Source organism: Oryx dammah, unplaced genomic scaffold (genome assembly GCF_014754425.2).
Source record: "Oryx dammah isolate SB20612 unplaced genomic scaffold, SCBI_Odam_1.1 HiC_scaffold_5, whole genome shotgun sequence".
NCBI lineage: Eukaryota > Metazoa > Chordata > Mammalia > Artiodactyla > Bovidae > Oryx > Oryx dammah.
Window position 1 is genome coordinate 92148249 of NW_024070189.1, and position 9230 is coordinate 92157478.

General features: G+C 43.3%; 1 pseudogene; it reads left to right on the forward strand.

Annotated features, from left to right (window-relative positions):
• Positions 1-134: 134 nt before the first annotated feature.
• On the forward strand, positions 135-4438 carry LOC120864664 (annotated as a pseudogene).
• Positions 4439-9230: the final 4792 nt, after the last annotated feature.

The following is a 9230-nucleotide window of genomic DNA, read 5'->3' on the forward strand; positions in this document are numbered from 1 at the left end:
GTATCTCCCTCTTTCTCTGCCTCTGTGATGACCTTATTGATGATCACAGCACTCTATCGTACCTAACACTGTAGGAAACATCTTTTAATCTATTAACCCCTTTCTCTTCTGAGGCTGAGGAGCGCGGAGGCGAGATGACTCCGTCTCCCATCCTACGCAAAGAGCGCTTTGAGAGCAGTCTGCGGATCGCTATAAAGATACAGGCGCTACCCAGCAGTCCAGCGAGAAGGACCGCGGCAAGGATAAAGCTCGGAAGCGGCGCAGGGCCTCGGGCGGTAGCAGCAGCTCAGGGGCTCGGGCCCACGCGGGCTCAGGCCGCGGCTCCAGCTCGCTCTCAGCATCCGGCCGCTCGGGACTCTCCAGTGGGTGCCGCAGCTCCAGCTCCAGCAGCTCCTCCGACTTTCCGAGGCCTTGGTGCCCCCGAGACCACGGGCCGTGGTCCCGTTCCAAACCCAAAACACCGCGACGAGACGAGAAGGAAAGGAGACGGCGCAGCCCCGCCCCTAAGCCCACCAAAGTGCACGTCGCGAGGCTCACCCGGAAGGTGACCAGGAAGCACATCCGGGAGATATTCTCCACCTTCGGGAGAGTTAGATCGACCTGCCCCGAGAAAGGATGCGCGCGCATCCGTCTCAAGGCCACGCTTACGTGGAGTTCAAGAATCCGGAAGAGGTTGCGAAGGCGCTCAGGCACATGGACGGAGAGCAATCGACGCCCAGCAGATCACGGCCACAGCCGTGCTGGGCCCTTGGCCCCAGCCACCGCCAGGCGACTGAGCCCTCCCCGGAGAATGCTGCCACCACCCCCCACGTGGCATAGGCTGAGGAGGAGCAGGTCGCCTTCCCCTTGGGGCAGATCCCCCGCGCACCAGCGACCCTGCTTCCCCTGCCGCCCCTGCCACTGGAGCGGCTCCACCTCCAGCTCCAGCTCCTGCCAAAGGTGAGGGCAGCAGTCGACACGTGTCCCCGAGCAGTTAGAGCTCCAGCTGCAGGGGTGTTGCTGGTTTAGGGTTGTTATTGTAAAGGTGCCCTCCAGTGTTCTGGCTGGAAAACTTCGAAGTTTCTATAGTTAGCAAATCCAGCAGGGATGAGCCAGGGGCTCCAGGTGGAGGGACATCCCCAGCCTGGGAACACGTTTTCCCATGTCCCAAATGAGCTGGGCTGATCTGATGACCCGGTCCTGCCGTGATGCCATTCCTGTTATCCTAGCCCTGCTCCCCTGCTAGGGTCCTCTTCTGACCTCTAGGGTCAAATGCCCCATGTTATCTGCCCCAAATAGTTCTTTTCACGTATGCGCGCGCGCGCACACACACACACACACACACACACACACACACACACACACACACACCTCCCTTTCTCTGAAATTGGCAAGTTGTGAGCCAGATCTGCCAGGTCATCACAGAACCACCCCTACCAGGGGCAGTTGTGTTGCTGTTCATGGTCCTGCAGGCTACCTTGGCAATGTGTACATTGCTTTTTTGGTTTTTATTGTACAGTCAGTACTATTTATTTTCTGTTTTGGGTTTTGTAACTTTGTGTCATTTTAGATGATGTGGTGGTGGTTCTTTGTTGTGTAGAGTTAAATAAACCTAGGATTAGAATTTAAAAAAATCTTTTCGGTCACAAAGATTCAAATAAGTTGGGGCAACGACTTTGTTCAGTGACATTTTGAATCATGGGTCTTAGTCCACAATTTGGCATATAATAGGGGTAAACTCTGTAAACATAAGGAACACATAATTTTCTTTCCAAACTGTGAAATACTGGGTGTTGAAAGGTATTGTGTTAATAATTATAGCAGGACAACAGGATTAAAATATTTTTATTTTCTCCCTGTAAAAACATCCTCTGAAGACAGAAGTTCAGTTCAGTTCAGTCGCTCAGTCGTGTCCGACTCTTTGAAACCCCATGAATCGCAGCACGCCAGGCCTCCCCGTCCATCACCATCTCCCGGAGTTCTCTCAGACTCATGCCCATCGAGTCCGTGATGCCATCCAGCCATCTCATCCTCGGTCGTCCCCTTCTCCTCCTGCACCAATCCCTCCCAGCATCAGAGTCTTTTCCAATGAGTCAACTCTTCACATGAGGTGGCCAAAGTATCGGAGTTTCAGCTTTAGCATCATTCCTTCCAAAGAAATCCCAGGGTTGATCTCCTTCAGAATGGACTGGTTGGATCTCCTTGCAGTCCAAGGGACTCTCAAGAGTCTCCTCCAACACCACAGTTCAAAAGCATCAATTCTTCAGTGCTCAGCCTTCTTGACAGTCCAACTCTCACATCCATACATGACCACAGGAAAAACCATAGCCTTGACTAGACAGACCTTAGTCGGCAAAGTAATGTCTCTGCTTTTGAATATGCTATCTAGGTTGCTCATAACTTTTCTTCCAAGGAGTAAGTGTCTTTTAATTTCATGGCTGCAGTCACCATCTGCAGTGATTTTGGAGCCCCCCAAAATAAAGTCTGACACTGTTTCCACTGTTTCCCCATCTATTTCCCATGAAGTGATGGGACCAGATGCCATGATCTTCGTCTTCTGATTGTTGAGCTTTAAGCCAACTTTTTCGCTCTCCTCTTTCACTTTCATCAAGAGGCTTTTTAGCTCCTCTTCACTGTCTGCCATAAGGGTGGTGTTATCTACATATGTGAGGTTATTGATATTTCTCCTGGCAATCTTGAGTCCAGCTTGTGTTTCTTCCAATCCAGCGTTTCTCATGATGTACTCTGCATAGAAGTTAAATAAGCAGGGTGACAATATACAGCCTTGACGTACTCCTTTTCCTATTTGAACCAGTCTGTTGTTCCATGTCCAGTTCTAACTGTTGCTTCCTGACCTGCATACAGATTTCTCAAGAGGCAGGTTAGGTGGTCTGGTATTCCCATCTCTTTCAGAATTTTCCACAGTTTATTGTGATCCACACAGTCAAAGGCTTTGGCATAGTCAATAAAGCAGAAATAGATGTTTTTCTGGAACTCTTGCTTTTTCCATGATCCAGCAGATGTTTGGGTTGTAAAAGAAAGGGTGCACTGATTAGGTTTACATTTTAAGTAGATTATTATAGTTAGAGTCTTAAATGGATTAAGAGAGAAAGAATGTTAAAATCATAGTGACAGTTGACTGCAGTCTCCCACCCAAAAGGTGGTATCATTGTATAACTGAGGTTGAGTGACTTTCAGAGAAAACTTTAGAAAGTGTTTTTGGAGATTGAATACTTTCTTTCAACAATATATATCTGATCCCCTTCTAAAGGCCAAGTGAATAAGTAAGTATGAAGTATGTCAGTGTGAACCATTAAAGTCCACATTACTCTTCCCTTCATTGGGTATTCAACTAGGTGAGAAAATCAACATAAAAGGAAGAGATGATAATACATATGCAATTCACAATTTGAAAACTAATAGATAAATTGGAATATTAATTTTGATGACTGAGTCTGGAAAGGTCACTCTCTTCAACTGATATGTTTTGCAGGAAGATGGAAAATCGCTCAGGATTGTTTCAAGGGAGACAGGAGCTGAGAGGCCATAGCAGCATCGCTGGGTCTTCGTGGAGATGCTCCTAGAGGTATTTTCCTGGAGCACCTTAGGTTCTCACCATGGAGCCAGGACAGTTCAGACCTGCATTCTTCACTGAGATCTCTCTCATCTCCTTCAGCTATGTGGAATTGAGCTGAAGCAACTGAGTCTGAAACCACAGAAGAAAGTCCAAGGAACTACTGCCAGCAGTGGGGAAAACTTACAGACTGAAACTCTGGTCCAGGAGGCAGTGGAGGAAGTGGGGGTTGGGAGGGCAAAGCTGATATTGAGCTTCTTCCTCTTTGCCATGAGCTTCCCTTGTGGCTCAGCTGGTAAAGAATCTGCATGCAGTTCGGGAGACCTGGGTTCAATCCCTGGGTTGGGAAGATCCCCTAGAGAAGGGAAAGGCTACCTACTCCAGTATTCTGGCCTGGAGAATTCCATGAACTATATAGTCCATGGGGTCGAAAAGACATAACTGTGCAACTTTCACTCACTGTCTAAATACCAGAGGATGAGAGCCCAGAGGTAACAGGACAGCTTCAGGTGATGGAAACTCTTGTCTCAGTCATGAGTAAACATGCAGTGATGTGGCAGAAGACACCAGAGGAGCTGCAGAGAGCCATTGGTGAATGGAGTGGATTATTTAAGAACATTACCTGCCTGCAGAGGAAAAACTATATAGAAAATGCCTTTGAGACAGTTTCTTAGCTTAATTATTTTTTTCTAGTGGTCTTTGTCAGAGTGTAGAAGCATCCTTATTTTGATCATGTGAAAACTTTTGCAAGATTTTTCTCAGATATTGAAAAGCTGTTAGCCAGGAGTATGTTGTAATGAGGCATAACATTGTTCCTTAAATTTTAGAGTGTAATTATAAAGCAGGTGTACATTTATGATTCAATAAAATAATTCTGAAGAAAAACACAATTGTTTGTCCTCTTTGATTTATACTTTTTTGTACTTTTAACTTTTTTCATAACAATGTTTGTTCTGATTTCGTGAGATATCATTGACACACAATTGACATACAGTACTATATATGTTTGGGCTTCCCTCATGGCTCAGCGGTAAAGAATCTGCCTGCAATGCAGGAGTTGCAGAAGACGCTGGTTCAATCCTAAGTCAGGAAGATCCCCTGGAGGAGGGCAGGGCAACCCACTCCAGTATTCTTGCCTGGAGCATCCCACGGACAGAGGAGCCTGATGGGCTATAGTCCATAGGGCCACAAAGAGTCTGAAGCGACTTAGCACGCATGCACACAGTATAGACATTTAAAGGGAATATAATAGTATAATGATATGACATCTATATCATGAAATGATTACCACAATAGCTTTGACATCCATTATCTCATTAAGGTACAGTGCTATATATGTTTAAAGTTTAAGTGTTAAAAGCTTTTTTTTTTTAATATTCGTAAACTCATGTATTAACACAATACAATAGAGACTGTTCACATGTTTACCAGTAATTAATGCCCAAATTGTATTAACAAATCTGGAATGTCTGCATCCCACAGCCATGCCAGAGAAATTAGTTTTGTTCATTTGTGTTTCACCTGCATGCATGCATGCTCAGTCGGTTCAGTCATGTCTGACTCTGTGACCCCATGGACTATATATAGCCTGACAGGTTCCTCTGTCCATGGGATTCTCCAGTCAAGAACACTGGAGTGGGTTGCCATGTCCTCCTCCAGGGGATCTTCCCGACCCAAATCAAACCTGAGTCTCTTATGTCTCCTGCATTGGCAGGCTGGTTCTTTACCACTAGCGCCACCTGGGGAAATTACTAATAAATACGAAATTACTTCAACCATCTGACTCTTTCCCTACTCTTTGCACTAAACTTTCTTTACTTCACTGACTATGACTTAACTCTTTCATTATCACATTGTTCCCTGTATGAACTTGTTATTTTCATATACACATATTTGTGGTTTCATTAAATTATGAATTCATGAGTATTATGAATTATGATTAAATTATGATTCCTTCATTTAATGTAGCCTGATACAGATAATTGAGCTTCTCTGCTGGCTCAGTAGTAAAGAATCCACCTGTCAAGCAGATTTGGTTCCTGGATGGGGAAGATCCCCTGGAGAAAGAAATGGCAACCCTCTCCAGTATTCTTGCCTGGGAAATCCCATGAACAGAGGAACCTGGTGGGCTACAGTCCCTGAGGTCACAAAAGAGTTGGACAAAATTTAGTGACTAAACAAATACAGATAATCATTTTTACCACTTTTCTCAAAGCTAAAATCTTGGAATACTTTCAATTTCATTTTAACTTTCCTGGCTTTTCTATTACTGCTGTCATGCATTTTAATTCTACATATATTTTAATCTCCATGACATATTTCTTGAACTGTTTATAAAGCAAAATTTTTTGGTATTTATTTTAAATTCTCTTTTATTGACTCTATTCTTTCCTGCATCCCTAGTTTTCAATTTGGAATTATTGTCCTTTGGACTTAATAACACTGTCTAGTATTTTGTCTAATTCAAGTCTGCTAACAGTGAAATGCTTCATTTTAAGTTTTTCAGACATCTTTATTTGGGACCATTTTGATGCTGGGTATAGAATTTTGTCTTGACATGAGATTTATTTTAGCACTTTAAAAAAGGTTCTCGGGACTTCCCTGGTGATCCACTGGTTGAGAATCCATTTTCCAGGGACTTCCCTGGTGGCTCAATGGTAAAGGATCCTCCTGCCAATGCAGGAGACATGGGTTTGATCCATGATCTAGGAAGATCCTACATGCCTCAGAGTAACTAAGCCAGTGCACCACATCTATTAAGCCTGTGCTCTAGAGCCTATGCTCCAAAACGAGAAGCTACTGCTGTGAGAAGCACCACAACTAGAGAGTAGCCCCTGTTCGCTGCATCTAGAGAAAAACCCACACAGCAATGAAGACCCAGCATAATCAAAAATAAATAAATAAAATTATATAAGAAAAGGAATCCACCCTCCAACACAGGTTAGATCCCTGGTCAGGGAACTAAGATCCCATATACCACAGGTCCACCAAGCCTTTGGGCTGCAACTACTGCTCTTGCACTCCAGAGCTCATGATCTGTAACAAGAGAATCCCATTGCACTGCAACAGGAAGCCCATGGACTGCAGCAAGAGAAGGCCACATGCTGCCCCTGGAGGTAAGCCCGTGTGAAGACTCAGCACAGCCAAAAAAAAAAGAGAAATTAAAATATTTTCTACAATAAAAAAAGTTCTGTATTGCTATCTATGTTAGTTTTTATTTATTTCTAGGCATCACCAATTAGCCTCTGTATTCTCTAAAATGTCTAAAATCTTTTTACATTAACTTTGGCATTGAGACCATAGTGTATCTCATTCTTTCCTCTGTGTTTTTGTTTTTGTTTTGTTTTGTTTTTTGCTCAAAGAACTTTGAGTTACTTACATCTGTGGGTTGATGTATTTCATCCATTTGGAACATGCTTGTGTATATTTTCACTTGTGATATCAATTCCTCCCCACCTTCTCTCTAGTCCATTCTTCATCACTTCCCACTTATCTTTTAACTCTGTTTTGTCTATTTTTCACTCTGTGTTTTTGTTTGAATATTTGCTCTTGAACTGTCTTGAAGCTTACTAAATCAGCCTTTTCTTGGAATCAAAACCTTCTTAGTTACTTAATTCCTTAATATCAGTTATAATTTAAATGCCTTCTTCCACAGGTTTAATTTTTTAAAAAGAGAAAAGCAGTTTTATGATGAGAATTTATTCCTTCTGATACAATAAAAGTCAAATAGATAGGAGAATATTGTAATTTGAATCATATTAAGATATAATTGGAGTCAGAATTCATCAAACTGTAACTGAAAGTGGGGTCCAGATGCTCACTGCTCAAAAGCCAATAAAGAGGCAATATTGATGGAAAGGAAAATTTTTTTTATTTTGGATGCCAGTGACTAGGGCCATTGGCGAGGGCAGACTCCTGTCCAAAGGGCAACTCCACCATTGACAATCAAGGGGCAAGAGAGTGTATAGGCAGAAGAATGGGGCTACATGTAGAAACAGCAGTCAGCTCTAACAGTAATCTTGAAATTGGCCACCAGTGGTCTGACCAAGAGCATCTTGATTGTTTTAAACATAGTTGATTTTAAGTTCCAGGGTTGGTTTGTTCCCATTTCCTTAAGGCCAGTGCTCACAACTTTGGGAGCTTGTCATGGCTCCAGTCTGGCCATCATGCAGTTAACCTATTCCACTTGGCGGGAGTTTCAGTATCTACAAGGCAGCTCAGGATATGGCTCAAAATATTATCTATAGCCCTTGAGAAGGAGCTGAAGTTCCTTGACTATGCTTAATAACTAAACTATTACTGTTTTGTCCTATTTGACTGCTTTTCTTTGCTTCTGCATTTTCTCACTTCTATGATTAAACTTATTCTTCTAGCTAAGTTTTTTTTTTTTCCACAGATAATAGGCAGGTTGAGGACAAGGGGTAGGGGGAAGGGAAGGACTATAAGGACTTGCCCTATTTCAACTCCACTTCTGGGTATATATCTGAACAAAACAAGTCATTATCCTGAATAGTCCATGTTCATTGCAGCATTACTTACAATAGCCAAAACATGGAAATAACCCTAAATATCTATCAAAAGATGAATGAATAAAGAAAATGTGATTTCACATTTTATGCATATATACATGTATCTATACATATGCTCATATACTTATATACATACACATATAATGATAGACTGTTTGATCATAAAAAAAATAAGGAAATCGTGCCATTTCCAACAACATGGATAATCTCTTGAGGGCACTATGCTAAGTGAAATAAGTCAGAGAAAGACAAATACTATAGCATCTCATTTATATGATGAACTTAGTTTCCTTTTTAATCTCAAAGGAAATATACCACCAGAGGTGGGGAATTTGTGGGCAGAGAAATAGAATGAAGGTTGCCAAAAGGTACAAACTTTTGGTTAAGAAGATAAATAAAGTACTAGGGCAACCAGCAGCAGTGGAAAAGCCAGGATATAGTCAGCTCCTGGGTGGCTTATCAGCTCCACTGGTGGACAGCAGCTCCCAGGTGGCAGATCAACGCCAGGGTAGCCAATGGCAGCAGTGAGGTGGGGGTGCCCTGACTCCTGGGCATCCTCCAACATCAGTTCCAGCCTTCCCCAGACCCTCTTTTCAGCCACTCCAACAGGGCCTTTGCCTCAAACTCTGGCCACATCTTGACTGACTCATGATGCCCAGTGAAGGTTTAAATGCTCACTGAGGACCAGCAGTGGGAAAGCCAAAGCACAAGGCATTTCATCCAGCTACGCTGAGCAGCTGAAGGGCATGTCCCTGCTAAACACGTGGTACACTGTAGAGGGAATGGCAGACCACTTCAGCATTCTTGCCTTGAGAACTCCATGAACAGTTTGAAAAGGCAAAAAGATATGACACTGAAAGATGAACCCCCAGGTCGGTAAGTGCCCAATATTCTACTGGGGTAGAGTGGTGAAATAGCTACAGAAAGGATGAAGAGGCTGAGCCAAAGTGAAAACGACACCCAGGTGTGATTGTATCTGTTGGTGAAAGGAAACTCCGATGCTGTAAAGAACAATATAGCATAGGAACCTGGAATGTTAGGTACATGAAACAAGGTAAATTGGATGTGGTCAAACAGGAGATGTATATTGTCACCTTCGGAGAAGGCAATGGCAACCCACTCCAGTACTCTTGCCTGGAGAACCCCAT